Below are 18,063 nucleotides of genomic sequence, written 5' to 3'. Positions count from 1 at the left end.
ATTTCTCATTTTATAAGAAAAAGTAGAAGAAACAGGTTAGGAAAACTAAACCCGAAGTATGACAGTGCTAAAAGAAACAGAAATTGTTAAGTAAATGCTGGAGTTGCATTTCACGTTGCATCCCACGTGGTGTTTTAGAGAGCTACCACCCTGATCTACCTGCTGGGGAGAAGTTTGTCCTTAACCCAGAGCTTCAAAGCTTGCCAAGACTTGGGGACTAAGGGCCAGAAACCAACCAGGAGATGGGGTACCAAGGTAACCTGGAGACAACCCTCGTCCAATGCACATGGACACCTCTCCAATCCAGTAACATTTTATTAAGCATGTTTGACTAATCAGGCTTAACCAACAGCACATTGGGTAGAGGGAAGAGGGGAGGAAGGCAGAGGAATTCTAGAAGGAAATTGAGTGAGTTCCATATAATCTGCAAAAGAGTTCCTTCTGGCAGTTTGTGAAACAAGAGATATTTGATGAAGTAACATTCTAACCAGGACATTGCACCTTGGCAGCCTGTCTTCTGTCTCTGGGACTTGGGGAATGTGGGAGATCCAAGGGGTGGACTCAGGTGTTCAGGTTTGGGATGGTGTTGTGGATTGAATTGTGTCCCTTAAAAAAAGATATCTTGGCATCTTAGTCCTAACTCCCAGTAATTCACAATATGACCTTATTTAGAGATAAGGTTTTTACAGAGGTAATTAAGTTAAAATGAGTTTATTAGTGTCGTATTAATTCAGCATGCCAGGCATCCTGATAAAATGAGGACATTTGGACACAGACATGCACACAGGAAGCACTCCATGTGAAGATAAAGGCAGATGTTGGGAGGCTCTGCCTGCAAGATGAGGAAAACCAAAGCTTAGCAGCAAACCATGAGAAGCTGGAGAGAGGCATGAAACAAATTCTGCCTAACAACCTCAGAAGGAACCAGCTCTGCCAACACCTTGATCTAGGACTTCTAGCCTCCAGAACTGTCAGAGAACACATTTCCACGGTTTAAGCCAATCAGTCTGTGGTAGTTTTTGACAGCATCCCTAGCAAACAAATACAGATGGTGTCATGATAAAAGGCATGGATATTCTCACTGCATCACCCCACTTTCCTGTTTCCACCATCCCCACAGCCTGGGCAGGGAGGAAGAGTGAGGTGGAGAGAGGTCAGTGACAAAATTTGAGGACCAGGCATTCCCAGGTCCTCCAAAATGAGTTTGGGAACCACTTGGCAACTTAGATTCCTGTATTTCAAATAAACATCCAGAAATAACATGACGAGTTCAGATTTCTGCCTCTTATCTTGTCATCTAGTTTTTCTGTTTATAACAACAATGGTAATATGGAAAGTACAGTTGTATGATGTGATTTGTTGAGGGAGCAGCACAGTTGCACAGGGTAATTTGTGTGCAGAACACATGTTATCCCCACCACCACGGAATGAAAGGGGTCTCATTGGGCCCCTTTTGTGAAGCAGCTGACTTGTGCAGGAGGCAGTGACTTGTACAAGGTGAATGATAGAACCACAGTTCAAGTTCAGGACTCTTGACTTGCTTGCATGTAAGCTCTTGCCTCCTACCTGTAGGATGAGTGCACCAAGGTCTGGCCGGGATGACCCAGAGAGTTCTGAAAGTACAAATGCCTGAACCATCCCCAGAGGGGCTGAACTAATTGGTCTGGGATGTGGTCTGGGTAGGGGGAGTTTTTGAGTCTTCCAGGTGGAGACCCACAACAGTAGGCAAACCAGCAAAGGATTTTAGGTTGACAGCAGCCTGGAGAAGTTAGCTATTCAGAAGTTCTCAGTGGCTTGTGACAATCCCTGGGGAAGCCATTCCTAAAATACAGATTACTGGGCCCTGCCCAGACATACCAGATCAGAATTTCCAGGAGTGGAATTCAGGGATCTGTATTTTACAAAAGGCCCAGAGGTCATCTGAGGATCACATCGGTTTGGGAACTGGACGTAGTCCATCCACTGTGCCTGTGGAGTGTGTTCTGGAGGGATTCTAGGCAGTAAAGCACTCTGTTGTCTTCACTTAAAGCCTGTGTTTTAACACCTTACCCAGGAAACAAGGTCATCTGCTTACTTCAAAGATTCCAGGGGTAAATATAGTGTCACATTGGGAAGGACTCAGGACTCAAGACAGAGTAAACACTTTTTCACTCAGCAGCTGGGTACAACTCCCAGCCACCCAGGAACGCTCATTTGGAACTAAACAGAGACTTGCAGAAGTCCCCCAAAGAGCAGCAGTTTCCCATTCCATAGACCCACAGAATACAGCCTTTTTGATATCATCTGTCTGAGTTCTTCATTCTGCAAATGAAGAAGTTGAAGCCAATGAAGGTATGGTCATCTAATCTCTGTGACTGGCAGATCTAGGATACCCTCTACAATGGGCAGCTCCTAGTGCCAGCTGCTGTGTCCTTATCATTGTCCCTATGTGTTTCTGACCCTGGACTCATCTGGCTGCAATTCACTGGCCACACTTGTAGATACAATATCTATTTTTGACGTGTTTTGGAAGAGTAAATGAGATAGCATTAAAAGCACTTTAACACTTTATAGAATACTAGTTGTTGTTACTGTTGAAATGTCAGTTTGCATTAGGTTGATATGGAAACTTAAGATGGGGCACCAATTTTGATTTGTACCTGTAAGAATAGTCATGTAACAATGTTGTTTGTGGATCCGATTCCCTTTTGCCAGTCATTTAAAAGTTTCCTAATGTAATGCCTACACAGTGAGTTAAGCTGATTAGCTCTCTGTTCTTCTGGAGCTTAAAGCCAAGACAGAAAATACTGGCAGTGGCAAAGATGACTGGGCCATTGGCCAGAGTGGATCCATTGATAAATCCATCTTTATGTCTTGCCCAAGCACTGTGGGAAACTGGAACAGAACTATGAGACCTATACTCTGCCAGTGTTCCAAAAATCAGGTCTTAGGCGTTCATCATGACAAATTTCTGCTGAGTTGGCCATGTTAATCTTTGGACAGATAAGATGTTTAAGATCATATTCAATTATACAGTAATCATACATTGGAATATGGGGAACTCATTATAAATTAAGTTGTTGAATATTGAATGACATGGAAATTTATTTATGACAACTGTTTTAGGTGCAAAAAGCAAGCTGCAACATGGAAATGTATGTGCCAAATGTTAAGAATGAGTTTCTAGTGGAAGAAGGAGTGTCTTTTTATTTTCATCTTTGTATCTCTTGACATTTTTTAAAGAAATGCTAATTCTGCCAGATGAAGTGTCTTGACGGAAGAGATAACATCGAAGGTGGGTCTTGATGGATGTGTAAGAGTTTGGAAAGGCAGAAGTGCCGGGCGCGGTGGCTCACGCCTGTAATCCCAGCGCCTTTGGGAGGCCGAGGCAGGAGGATCACAAGGTCAGGAGATTGAGACCGTCCTGGCTAACATGGTGAAACCCCATCTCTACTAAAATACAAAAAAGTAGCCAGGCATGGTGGCGGGTGCTTGTAGTTCCAGCTACTCGGGAGGCTGAGGCAGGAGAATGGCATGAACCTGGGAGGCGGAGCTTGCAGTGAGCTGAGATTGCGCCACTGCACTCCAGCCTGGGCGACAGAACAAGACTCCATTTCAGAAGAAAAAAAAAAAAATTAGAAAAGGCAGAAGCTTCATCCAGAGGAATGAGAGTAGCATTTGTGGAGGCATGGAATAGTGAAAACCCATAGTTTGTTCTGGAACTGGTTGGCTGTTTCAGCTGGACCACATTCAGATGACTGACTGGTTATCAAGGCTGTGTACCACTGAGATTGAGAGCAGTATGCTTAACCCACACAACCTGAGTTTGAGTCTTGGCTTTACCATTTCAATTGTGTGACCTTGGGCAAGTCAGTTTACATCACCTACTCTACGTGTTTTCATCTGTAATATGCGGATAATAAAAGGACCAAGGTATAGAGGAAGGTTAAATGAGGTAACACACGTGAAGCCATTAGACCCCTCACCTGGAGCATAGTGAGTGCTTAGCAAATGCCAACAGTGGTATAATTTAGTCTATCATATCTCATCATTATGGCAGATATTGTTTTGCACCCAATAGAAATGTACAGCCTTACTTCTCTGAGAGTTGAAAGAGAAAAAATAATGGCGAGTTGGAAGTAATACTTCACGGAGGACAGGGTCTCTGTGGGACTGTTTGGAATTGTGCAGACAGAGGGAAGACCGGAGAGCATTGCCGTGGGAGAGTGGCACCAAGTGAGAGCAATTCTTCTGAGCTCAAGATTTAAAGCCAGTTCTAATTGGAGCAGAAAGAGGGACTGGCAAGTGTTAGGAAATAATGTTGGATGCATTCAGTGAAGCCAGATTATGGAGGACCTTGTGGACCGGTCGGTAGGTGTCTCACTCACAAAAAGGAAAAGGGGATTAGCACGTGATTTTTACAGGTGATATATGCCTGGTGGAAATGTTAGAGCATAAAGGGCCTGGCCTCAGACTTGTTTTCTAAAGCCATTGGGTGATATTTCCTGTGGACCTCACCTGTAGCCAGTAATGATCTGGAACTATTTCGGACCTCCACCTCGCCACAGCCTTAGTAATAGACCCTGGTTTCTGCACCTAGGAAGAACCATGGTAGACTTTTCTTCTGAATTTTGGTTTCTGGTTTGGGGAAAGCAGATGATTATCTGTGAACATCTCCTCCTTCAGTGAATAAAGAGAACAATGTTGGATGATGGAAAGAGCAGTGAACATGTTGAAGCCACAATAAAGTGTATTGCTAATTCATTTTTAAAAATGTGTTTGCCTTCTTACTTTCCTTAATTTTTTACTACCACGTTATTTTTGAAGTTTAATAATGTGGTTGAGATACATGACTAGCTGGGTTTCCAGTAGATATGATACTCTGTCTCAGAGCAGTACTTGAGAGAATTCTGAATCCTAACCTTTTACACCATAGATAAAGTGAAACCATAACTGCATATGTACATGGCTTGGTCTTGGGTTGGGTATACCACAGGCTTGTCTCCTAAAACAGGTGAGAATACTGTGGAGCATTTACTTACCAACTCCTGTCTGCTATTGGTTGATGGTTGCTTCCGGATAAATTAACTCCCGGGCACTCCTGGCTTCTCCACATAATTGATGGGGCCTGATCTGTGGCCAGAGAAAGCTCCCAGACAAGGAAGATTGAATGCCAAGGGAAAATGGGTAGAACACCTGCTACTCCACGTCACATGGAGGGCTTAACAGTGAAAGTAATGGTAAGAAACTGGGTACCTTACCCCTAAGATCAGAAATAAGGCAAAAATGTCCATTCTCATCATTCTTATTTGACAACATACTGGAAGCCCTAGACAATGTAATGAGACCAGAGAAGGAAAGAAAAGACACACTGATTTGGAAGAAAGAAATAAACTAGTTTTGTTCACAGCTGACACGATTGCCTGTAGAGCATCTCAAAGAATCGATAAAAATCTCCTGGAACTAATAAGTAATTATAACAAGGTTGCAGGATACAAAGACACAAGAGTTGATTGCTTTCCTATATGCCAGGAATGGAGAATTGGAAGAGTATAATTATAACAAAATATATACAAGATTGATATGAAAAAGCTGCCAAACTCTGATGAAAGAAATCAAAAAAAGATCTAAATGGATATTCCATGTTCATGAATAGGAAGAGTCGGAGTCAAGTTCTTCCCAACTTGTTCTATACTTTCAATGCAATTGTAATAAATATCGCAGCAGTTTAGTTTGTGGATATCCACAAAGTGATTCTAAAGTGTATATTGAAAGGCAAAAGGCCCAGAATAACCAAAACAATACTGAAGAAGAACAAAATCAGAGGACTGACACTATGAGACTTCAACACTCACTATAAAGCTACAGTAATCAAGACAATGTGGTATTGGTAAAAGAAGGACTAATATCCAGACTCTACAAAGAACTCAAACAAATGAGCAAGAAAAAAAACGAACAATCCCATCAAAAAATGGGCTAAGGACATGAATAGACAGTTCTCAAAAGAAGATATACAAATGGCCAACAAGTATTTAGAAAAATGCTCAACATCACTAATTATCAGGGAAATGCAAATCAAAACCACAATGCAATACCACCTCACTCCTGCAAGAATGACCATAATAAAAAAATATATATATGTATATATAGTAGACATTGGCATGGATGCAGTGAAAAGGGAACATGTTTACACTGTTGGAACTAATAAGTAATTATAACAAGGTTGCAGGATACAAAGACACGAGAGTTGATTGCTTTCCTGTATACCAGGAATGGAGAATTGGAAGAGTATAATTATAACTCTTCCATAGTGGCGGTATAAATAGTACCACCACTGTGGAAAACAGTGTGGAGAGTCCTTAAAGAACTAAAAGTAGATCTGGTGTTTGATCCAGAAATCTCACTACTAGGTTATCTATCCAGAGGAAGTCATTATACAAAAAAGATACTTGCACGTGCATGTTTATAGCAGCACAATTTGCAATTGCAAAAGTATGGACCCAGCCCAAATGCCCATAATCAATGAGTGGATAAAGAAAATGATATATGGCCGGGCGCAGTGGCTCAAGCCTGTAATCCCAGCACTTTGGGAGGCCGAGACAGGTGGATCACGAGGTCAGGAGATCGAGACCATCCTGGCTAACACGGTGAAACCCCGTCTCTACTAAAAAATACAAAAAAAAAAAAAAAACTAGCTGGGCGAGGTGGCAGGTGCCTGTAGTCGCAGCTACTCGGGAGGCTGAGGCAGGAGAATGGTGTAAACCCGGGAGGCGGAGGTTGCAGTGAGCTGAGATCCGGCCACTGCACTCCAGCCTGGGCAACAGAGTGAGACTCTGTCTCAAAAAAAAAAAAAAGAAGAAAAGAAAACAATGTGTATCTACTATATACCATGGAATACTACTTAGCCATAAAAAGGAATGAAATAATGGCATAATAAAAAGGAATGAATAATGGCATAATGGTATTTGCTGCAACCTGTGTGGAATTAGAGACTATTATTCAAAGTGAAGTAATTCAGGAATGGAAAAGCAAACATCGTATGTTCTCACTCATATGTGGGAGCTAAGCTATGAGAATGCAAAGGCATAAGAATGATACATTGGACTTTGGGAACTCAGGGGAAAGGGTGGAGGTTGTCAAGGGATAAAAGACTACACATGGGGTATGGTGTACACTGCTCAGGTGATGGGTGCACTGAAATCTCAGAAATCACCACTGAAGAACTTATTCATGTAACCAAACACCACCTGATTCCCAAAACCTATTGAAATAAAAAGTAAGAAAAAAAAGAAAGAAAAAGAAAAAAAAGGAGTAATTATATAAAGATCCCTGTTTAAACACACAAACAATAAAAGAATAGACAAATAGGCTAATGGAACAGGATAGACAACCCCAAATTTGGAAGCAACCAAGATGTCCTTCAATAGATACATAAGTAAACTATGGTACAGACGTCCAATGGAATGCTATTCAGTGATATGAAGAAATGAGTCATCAAGCCACAAAAAAAAAAAAAAAAATTAGGAACTTTTAATGCATATTGCTCAGCAAAAGAAGCCAATTTGAAAGGGTTACTTACTGTATGATTCCAACTACATGACATTTTGGAAAAGATAAAACTGTAGAGACAGTAGAAAGATAAGTAGTTGCTTGGGGCTCCAGGGGGGAGGGAGGAAGGAGGGATAACGGTGCAGTGTAGAGGGTTTTTAAGGTGGCAAAACTATTCTCTTATGATACTGTAATGATGGATACATGACATTACATATTTTCAAAACTCGTAAAATGTCAAACATCAAAAACTGACCCTAATGTTAGCCCTGCACCTCAGTCAATAATAATGTATCAATATTGGTTAATCAATTGTTACAAATGTACCTCACCAATGCAAGATGTTAGTAATCGGGGAAACTGGTTATCCTGGGAGCATTTGGGAACTCTGTACATTCTGTTCAGCTTTTCCCAAAACCACTCTAAATTTGTTAGGACCTTATTTTAAGGTCTATTGACAAATGACAAAAAAATTACGTAGACTGGAGTTTTAAAAATTAGTATGTGTGAGTTAACTTACAAAATAAATTGGAACAGAATCCATTGTTTGCTTGTTAAAAAAGTGAGTTCCGTTTGAAAGACAAAAGGGCGACATTGTAGAAATGGAAAATACTGTGTTTGAGGTCATGCGTGGCACGGTTCAGGGCTTGGTCACTGTGTTTGAGTCCCCTCCGGCCTGTTTCTGAGAAATACTGGGACTTCAAATTACAAATAAGCTTCAGACTTCACATCTGCAAAGTGAGGATAGGGAGACCTACCTGGTGGGGTTGTTGTGAAGGTGAAGAGAGAGGAAGTCTGTCAAAGCAATTAGACAACACCCAGCACGTGGAGCTCAGTGCCTCGCCCTGCTTCCAAACCCTTCCTGGTGCTGACCTGAATGTTTTTCTCTGATTCAGTCAACAGTTGAGCCATTTTTGGCTAGTGTTCTGTGGCTGGGCTGCCAGCCGATGACAGGCAGTTCCCCAAGCAGGTCACAACAAGGTGGCAATTGACCTTCCTCCCCGAGGATGTCTGTTCGGGTTCTGCTAGAAGCCAAGGGCTCCCTGATGTGGGGTTTTGGTTTTACACTGCGGCACTCTGAACATTCTTTATGGGCTGGCAAAAGGCGTTTCACACTTCAGATGGGCCCCAGGAGGATGATTTGCTTTCTTCAAGGAGAATTGAGAATTCTCAGATGATTGGAAGGTTCTGTACTCTCGTTTTAGCACCTCCGATAGATTCTCCCACATGTGGCAAACACAGTCATAGCTGGAGGTCCATTATCAGTCGGTAACAGGCAGTGAACTGTTGCTGAATCGGACAGTCCAGGCATAGGGCATTTCTGTCATCATAGAAAGTTCTGTTGGTCAGAGCATCTAAAGCATATTTGGCCTCTCCCCCTAGCCACCGTGTTTATCTCCTGCTTGCATTCCTCCTTGCTGTTTGTGCCGCCCCCACCCCAGTTCCAGCCCCCAATGCCTAATAACATCCTGATAGATCGATAGGGTTGTGTTTTAGCAGGTCTAACATCATGTTGTATCTCCGGCCTCTCAAATGGCAGAGCTACTCCTCTGCTTGGTACTTGAGGCCTCACTGGGGCCCCGATGGCCTGTGTCACCTTACAGTCTCCATCCTCCAGGGTATGCCCAGGAGTGCATGGGGTGCACACACAAACTGCTTGCTGTTTATTGAGTAAGCTTGTCAGTCTGTGCTAGGTCTGTTTCACAATCCACTTGCCGTCTGCCCTGGTCAAACTCTTCTCCATTGTGTATCATCCTTCTTATATATCACCAGAGACAATTTCTCCCTCAGGTAAACACCTGAACACTTTACGTTTCCCTTCCACGTGACACCCAGCACATCTTGCTTCATATGCAGTTTGTCTGTCTGCATCCCCCAGCCTCGCTTCTGCCTGGAGTACTTGTTCCCTTAGGAACAGGTGCTCTGGGCCTTCCTCTGTGTAGGCTAGCCCAGTGCCTTGCCAAGCAATACATACTTGGTAAATTGTAAGACCCCTTTTCCAAGACACAATTTCCAAATTTCTTCTCTAAGAAGTTCTTTCCTAAACTTCCATAGGAACAAGCCAGCATTCTTGCATTGACTCCACATTGGGAGACTACAGAATCGCTCCCTCAAACAATCCTCTCTCCTTGCATCAGTCTCCTGTCTCTGTGCCTCCAGACTAACATTCAGCCATACTAGCTGAGTGTCCCCTTCTGCAGACTAGGAAGATTGGGTTGTGTAGCAGACACTGTCCACACCTAGTTCGTATCTCTCAGGCCTTGCTACTTAGTATGTATTACCGGAGCCTCCCATTGCCTGAACCTGAATTTCTTTGTCTGGGAGATTCTCCAGTTCCTAAGAGGACCACACCATCTGCCCCTCAAAGCAGACCAGAAGTTCCAGGAGAATAAAGACCCCTGAGAAAAGTCCTTGACCAGGAACTGATGAGTCAGTGTGTAAATATCCCAGTTCCCTTGCCTATTCAGTGGGATGACTCTGAGGTGCATGCTCTGTGTGGTTTTCTGGAGGCCCCCAGCAGGATGAAGCGTCAGTTGCCCACAGCAGTAACTGGCTTGATAAATTACTTTGCTGACTCCTTTGTGGGCTCCTTTCTTCCCTATCCCTTTCTCCTCACAAGAAACTACTTGCCATATATCTTTGTCTTGAGCTCTACTTCTGGGGAACCCAAATTCAGATTGAATGACTCCCAAGCAATCTTCCTTTCCAACTCTCTGGCTGCTTTGGATTTTGTCATCCTTTGATAGTCTCTGGTTGGTATTTTGCCTACACAGGTTACCACTGCGTCGCATATGTTTCTAAACTTCAGCTGAAATTATTGTCTCACTCATGTCACAAGACTAATCCCTGTAAATGGTGTGTCCAACCAGGGACCCAGCAGGGTGAGAAGCAAACCTTGACAGCACGGGCACCATTGAAGGCCTCCAGGAGTTCTGGAGAAGACGGTACAGAGAAGCGCTTGGCTGCAGTAGCTCTACCTTAAGCCAGGGATTACTGAGAGTTACCCATTCTGCTATTTATAAGGACTGAATTCATAGCTAGGGAGTTTATATATGAATAATGGGAAATAACTTTTTATGGGCTATTTCATTTTGTTCTGTAGTTGGTAAAAAGAGCACTTCATTAAAATAGAATTTGGTAGATGAGATCAAAGTTACCTTGAAAAATTACTTTTACAAATTTATTTCTGTCTGAATTTGCTGCTACTTTTCTTAATTCTGACTCTCCTGTTCTTTCTTTTCATTATTCTCCTTCCTTTTCCTTCTGCCTCTTTTTTTATGATGATTTTTTGTGCTATTGCATTTAGGAAATAAGGTATTTTCTTTTTGAAATGCATATACACATGATGTCATTTACTGATTTAGCTTTTGAATCTATTGGAAGATTCTAAACAAAAAGACATGTGTTGCTATCTCTTTGCCACTTTGCCTGCCAGATATCAATAGTCAATTGTAGCGTCATTCTCAATCTTGAGCTCCAGGGCACCATGGTAATTGATGGGTATTAGCATAGGAGAGGAAACTGCTATGATCTAATGGAAATGATTAGATTAGGTAGACCAATGTAGGCAGATACTTGATATTCTTTTTCTTTCATTTGTCCTTTGTTAGGGGAAGGAGGCTGAATGATTACTTCAGAAGAAGAGAGATTCTTGGACAACTTCTTGAGTTCCATGGGTTGTGAGTCTGTCTTGGGTACAGACTGTGCTGTTTCCCATCTGTCTTGGAGAACTCCAAAAGAGAGTAGAACCACAAGCTGGATTTTCCACTCACCTCTATCCAGGCCCCAGTGGCAGTTTAATTCTCATTATGGACAGATGGGATGCTTACCTTTTCTCTCCTCCTGTGGACTTTATACATATTAGTGCCACTGGCTTTCCCCGTGGTCCAGCCTCCATTATTGACATTGCCTGTCCTTAGATGCTTTGATGTTTGCCTCTCTTTGTGATGGTGGCCAATGGCCCAGACCCAGGGCTGGCCTCCATAGGGTCTCTTGGGAGGGTGACAGAGAGGAGACAGTTCCCTATGACAACATCTTATCTCAGTCCTCCCCAGAACCTTGGCCTTGTCACTGGTGCAGTCTGAAGTTCTCATTTGCCTTTCAGACTGTTGGATTTCCTCATACACCCAAATGTGGGGATCATCTCCCACTCCTGCATACTTTTGCAAAGCTGAAGCTCATTATTTCCTCTCTATCTCACCTTCACATCATCAGCAGACAGTATCATCGTCTACCTGTGGGCTTAGCTGCTTTTCTCTCGGTCTGGATGTGCGTTGAAACATGAGCTCTTCCCTCTGACTTTGTGACCATCCCCCTCCCCAGCTTCTCCTTCCCTCTTGTCCTTATGTCCTGGCCTGCGAGTCAACTTGGAGAGCCCTTCCAATTTTTGTTGTGGAACCTCAACTAAGTGATTAAGCTTCCCATGGGCCCTTGTATGTACAACAGCAGCGTTAGTAACATTTTCCTCTCCCAGCCTCCCCTAGGACTCCTTTACTGGGGTATCTGTTAGCATCTTTTATCAATAGTTGGACTGGAGGTTTGGCTTTGTCAGCTCTCTTCTGAACACTCCCCAAAGCTTCATGGATTTCACCTCAGTTTCCACCAGGTGGTTAGTTTGAAGCAGGCTGAATACAGTAGTATCGAGAGACTCCATAGGTTTAATCAAACACAGAATGTGTAGAAAATGCCTTCATCTGGGATGCTTTCAGACTCCAATGGTTAGAGAGCACAGCTTCAAAAAAAAAAAAAAAAAGTTATCCTTTGTGCCTTTAATGCATGGTGAAGGAAATGGTGCCCCTCAAGTTCCTGGGTGTCATAGGTGGGGCTCCTAGAAGCAGAGCCTGAGATTAGGACTCCGGAGCCTGTGTTTTGTTGGGGGAGAGCTCTCAGGGGATATCTATGAAGGAGGGAGGAAAGCAGGACAGGGCAGGGGAGGGGCTGCAAAGGGAGGATGAAGGGGTAGCAGGGCAGCTCAGCCTTGGCCTGAACCATTGTCGGTGGGAGAGGTGGGGAGGGGTAGTTCTCTGGCTTAAATCACACCCAGAGTTGCCCTTCTTGAGTCAAGGGCCTTAGCATTTGTACTTAAAGTGGTTGGTCGTTGAAAACCCCCAGGGGCAGAGTGGGGGTACAGTCTTCCATGAGGCCCTATCCAGGGGCCCTATTGATGAAGGGCAGTTCTGCAGAGAGTCCCAGCTTTAGCCCTGCACTCACAGCAGCTGGCACTGTGGTACCAACCACTAAGAGAGACCTGGGCCAGCACCAATGGCAGCAACTGCCCAAGCCTTCTTGTCTCACGACAAAGGAAACTAACAATATTAACGGCTGCTGTGAGTAGGTACAGTGTGGAGAGCTTCTACACCCATTTCCTCATTTGATTATTGAAACAATCCATAAACATGTTATTCTTTTTCCTGATTTTCAAATGAAGACTCTGAGCCTCAGGGATTCAGGAACTTCCTAAGGTCAAATTGTAAGCAGAAGAGATGGAATTTGAACTCAGATCCCTCTTTCTTGGTGTCTCTTCCCAAAGCACGAGTCTGCATTGAACCTTAAGGTTAAATTGCTGCCTGGACCAGAGACACTTGTTGCAACATGTGAAGCCTCAGCTGTTGGCGGGGAAGAGACATTCTGTAGGAATTTCCTGTACAATCATCTGTTAAAGTCTTTAAGGTCATCACGCAGGCCTATTTGCTTTTATTGTCATGTGTCGTGTACCAACATTTTGTCAATGATGGACCACTTATGCAATGATGGTCCTGTAAGATTATAATGGAGCTGAGAAAACCTTATCACCTAGTGACCTCACAGCTGTTGTAATGTCATAGTGTAATGCATTGTCTTTTCTATGTTGAGATACACTTAGATACACAAAATACTTGCCATGGTGTTCCAGTTGCCTGAAGTATTCAGTGCAGTGTTGTGCTCTACAGGTTTGTAGCCTAGGGGCAATAGGCTATTCCTTATAGCCTAGGTGTGTAGTAGGCTATACTATCTAGGTTTGTGTAAGTACGCTGTATGATGTTCGACAACCATGAAATCATCAAAAGATGCATTTTTCAGAACATATCTTCATCATTAAGTGATGCATGACTGTATTTATACAGTTGTAAATTTAGAAGTCAAAACAAACTTCTTTGTCAGCTTCCCAAACAAACCCACAGTAGATTCAAATCACCGGTTTGGAAGGTAGGTCATCTACAGGCAGGGGAAGCTGAGGATTTGATGTGAAAGGAGAGACAGTTTAATCATAGCTATTTTAAAAAATAGTAGCCTTGGGCCATTCAGTTAGAGAAAGCTGCTGCTTCACACTCTTTAGTAGGTCCCAAGTATGTCATCAGAATACATCCTAGAATTAACTGGAATCTGTTTGCTCATCTTTTTTCAGTAGACTTATTGAGTACCTTCAGTGTGTCAGAAACTGTGCTAGAGATGCGATAACTATTAAGACGTGATTCTTGTGCATAAAAAGTTTACATCTTAAAAACTTCTTGGACACAGGGAGGCTGCAGAGGAAGCAAGAGACAGAGTCAGCACCTCCCCTGAGCAGGGTTCTTTATCACATTAGCCAGACTAATAAAAAGGCATGACCTGATATGCTTATAAAAGGATGTTCAACATCATTAGTCATTGGGAAATGAAAATTAAAATTGCCATGAGATAGTACTGCACTAGAGTGGCTCAAGTTTAAAAGCTGACAATACCAAGTCTCGTCAAGGATGTGGAGACTCTGGACTCTAATATATGGTTGATGGAAATGTAAGATGGTGCAGCTACCTTGGAAAACACTTTGGAGTTTCTTATGAGATGTATGAACCAGCCATTCCACCCTCAGGTTTTTAACCAAGATAAATGAAAATGTGTGGTCACCAAAAAGATGTGCACATGAATGTTGATAGCAGTTTTATTCTAATAGCTCCAAACCAGAAAAATCCGGATGTCCTCCAACTGGTAAATGGATTAACAGATAGAGGCACGTCCATGCAATGGAAAGCTACTCAACAGTTTCAAAGAATGCACCACTGAAACTCACAACCACGTGAACGGACCTCACAGACATCATACTACTCTTGAGCTGACGCTGCAAGGTAAAAATAAAATTAAACTAAAAAAAACTAGAAATAAGCAATTCGAAAACAGAAAAAAATAAACAATTTAAAAACATGCCAAATGAAAGGAACCAGGCACAAAAGAATACATGCTTTGTGACTCTAGTTGTGTAAGAGTCTAGGAAATGCAAATGAGGCAATAGGAGCAGAACGCAGCTCAGTAATGGTGTGGGGGTCAGGTGCAGGGGGCTTGGCCTACAGAGGAGGACAAGAAACTTCCAGGGGTGGCAGAATTGTACACTTTAAGTGGTCACAGTTTATTGTATATAAATTTTACCTCAATAAAGTTCATTTTTTTTCAAAAAGCATCTAGAAACATGCCTAACACATAGCAAATGGTCAATAAATGGTGGACTTCATTAAAAATTTATGTGTGTGTGTTTGTGTGTATGTATGACCCAGTAAGCTCATAGAATGATGTTCAACATCATTAGCCATTAGGAAATGAAGATTAAAACTACAATTGATCAGGCGATAGTACTGCACTAGAGTGGCTTAAGTTTAAAAGCTGACAGTACCAAGTCTTGTCAAGGATGTGAAGCAACTGGGCTCTAGTATATTGATAGAAATGTACGATGGTACAGCCACCTTGGAAAACAGTTTGGGGTTTTCCCACTGCATGCTAGGTTCTTGCCAGCCTCTCCCCTCAGATAAGTCCCTTCTCCTCCTTTGGGCAGCAGCAAGGTACAGAAACTCCAAGCTCATCCCCGTAAGGCAAAAATGCCAACTTCAGCTCACCTTCTTGGTGGCCTCTTAGCATCAGAGAAGGCTGCTTCCTGGCAGAAGCAATCGTGTTCTCTGTTTCGTCTTGGCTTCCTTATGACCCCAGTCAGACTTTATCAGGCCTGTGTGCCACTCCTCAGACTGGGCTGAGTCAGGAACTCAGCTGGCTCTCCATGCCTGTCCTCCACATGGCATCAGAAGGGAGGAAGCTACATGTGGTTCCAATCACTGCATTACAGATTCAGCCTCTATGCCCTCCATTCTGTTTGGTTTGGAGGCCCCCTCACAGACTTTATCCACTAGCTCAGTTCTTGTGTTAAATTTATGTCTGGGTTCAGAACACTTCACATGATAGCCACTGATTAAAATCCAAAACATGAGACAGAAAGAAGACAGGATAAGAAGGATGACACATTCGAAAATAAGTGATCTTAATTCCTGGGCTTGGCATTCTCCATCTTCTAAGATGAACAAGTGCAACTTCCTTTGCTTCCTTGCCTTATGATTTGATTCTTCTCTCTGGCCTCTCCACCTGGAGCTGTAGGGACCCCCAGGGACTTTAGTTAGCCACTGACCTGACCACTGGACCCTTTGAGAATCCGCAGCCCCTCTGGAATATGCAGGGGTTTCTAACTCCATGACATTCTGGTGAAGAATTTTGTTTTTAAAAGCATAGCTTAAAATAGAACAACAGAAGGTATTTCCATCCTATAGTGAATAAACAACGTGGAGGTGAAGGAATGTATATGCTTCTTTATCCACACGTTAGTAGCAATATCTGGTAGTGGGCCTAATAACTCCTGTCAGTTTGAATTGTTGATGAGCATAAATGCTATTTTGAGATGCCTGCTACATTGTAATGAGCTGTAAAATACCTGACTGCCATTTGTGATAAAGTCATAGAAATTGCTAACACTGTGTGGTGTGCTGCCTACATTCATATCAGAAGGAAATGCTACATTTGGGTTAGAAGTTATTTATATATGTAGCTGAGTTCACTTTAGAGACCTCCTAAATTCTACCCATAGTTACCTAGGGGGTCTATAGACCCCAGATTAAGAACCCTTGGGGTTAGGACCAAATTCTCCCACCTGCCAGGTATCCTCACTGAGATGAGTGACCTGTCACCACTCCTGCCAGCAGCATACGCCACCTCCTAAATTATTTTTAAAAAGTGATAAAACACTTCAGATATAAAAACATATAGGGAGTAACACAATGAATATCCATATACTCATCATTCACCTAAGACATAAACTGTTTGCAAATATATTTTGAAATCCTCTGCAGACTTGCCACTGCTCACAGTTCCAATCTGTTCCTTTCTCCCAAGGGCAACCACTATTTAGAATTGTCTTTTGTGATTCCTGTATGTATCCTTATGCTTTTTCCACAAATGTACATACCCGTGAACAATGCCAAGTATCAGCTGCATATTTTTAAACTTGGAGTGAATGAGATCATGCTATGTATATTCTCCTGCAATGTGCTTTTGCCTCTTGACATTCTTTTTGTGAAGTTTATCTGTGTCACTGTATGGGACCCCAGTTCACTTAGTCTCAATGTTGCATGGTGTCCTATAGTGTGGCTCTACCACAGGTAAGCTAGCTATTCTGCTGTTGATTGACGTTTGGATTGTTTCCAGTTCTTCAAAATGACAGTGCTCCTCAGAACATTCTTTTGGGTGTCTCCTGGTGGGATGAATTTGTCTATCAGTGGAATGGCTGGGGAATAAGGTATGTGCATCCTTGGTGGCTACAGATTCTCCAGCATGGTTCTTCTGATAGATTTACACTCTGACTAGCAGGGAATGTAAGTTCCTGTGCTCTACATAGTCATCAGTACTTCATATTCTCAGACTTTGTATTAATAATAATAATAATTCCTGCAGTCTGATGATATGAGATGGTATCTCAATGTGGTTTTAATTTGCCTTCCGTGGTTACCAGTAGTAATAATACAAATTGTACCCACAAATAGAGAAGGTCCTAATCCCTGGAACCTGTGAATATTACTTTGGTAAATTATTTTGCAGGTATGGTTTGGTTAAGGACCTTGAAATGAAGAGATTATCTTGGATTATCTGGGTGGGCCCTAAATGTGATCACAAACGTCCTTATAAGAGAGAGGCAGTGGGAGATTAGACACACAGAGAAGAAGATGATATGAAGGTGGAGGCAGAGATTGGGGTGATGCAGTCACAAGCCAAGGGATGTTGGCAGCCCCCAGAAGCTGAGAAAGGCAAGGAATGGATTCCTTCATAGAGCTTCTACAGGGAGCACAGCCCTGCTGACACCTTCAGTTTGGACTTCTGGCCTCCAGAACTGTGAGAGGCTAAATTTCTGATATTTTAAGGGACACAGTTTGGGGTAATTTGTTCCAGTAGCCTAGGAAGCAAATTCATGGATCAAGTTCAGCTTCTGTTCACAAGTCTATAGGGCATAGGGATGGCCTCTTCTATGGATTGATTATTCATCAACATTGCCTATTTTTCCTTATTAACTGTAAGAGAACTTGATGTATTCTGGATATTAATTCTTTCTTGTTATTGTGTTTTGCCTATGGCTTGTCTTTTCTGTTTTTGGTGGTGGTTTTTTTTTATATACAGAAGTTTTAAACTTTAACGTAGTCAAATGTGTCATTTCTTCTCCTTGTTGATTTGTGTCATGTGTTGACTGAAAAGTCCTCACTGTCCTGAAATTGGAGA

At 42.6% G+C, this 18,063-nt stretch overlaps 1 protein-coding gene across 4 annotated transcripts in view; it reads left to right on the top strand.

Moving 5' to 3' along the window:
• The window catches only part of SLC24A3 (solute carrier family 24 member 3), a 502,594-nt gene that overhangs the window by 121,404 nt on the left and 363,127 nt on the right, over nt 1–18,063 (top strand). The window lies entirely within an intron of this gene.

Source organism: Rhinopithecus roxellana, chromosome 13 (genome assembly GCF_007565055.1).
Source record: "Rhinopithecus roxellana isolate Shanxi Qingling chromosome 13, ASM756505v1, whole genome shotgun sequence".
Lineage (NCBI taxonomy): Eukaryota > Metazoa > Chordata > Mammalia > Primates > Cercopithecidae > Rhinopithecus > Rhinopithecus roxellana.
Note: the sequence above shows the minus strand (reverse complement) of the source record. Positions and strands in the feature narration are given on the sequence as shown.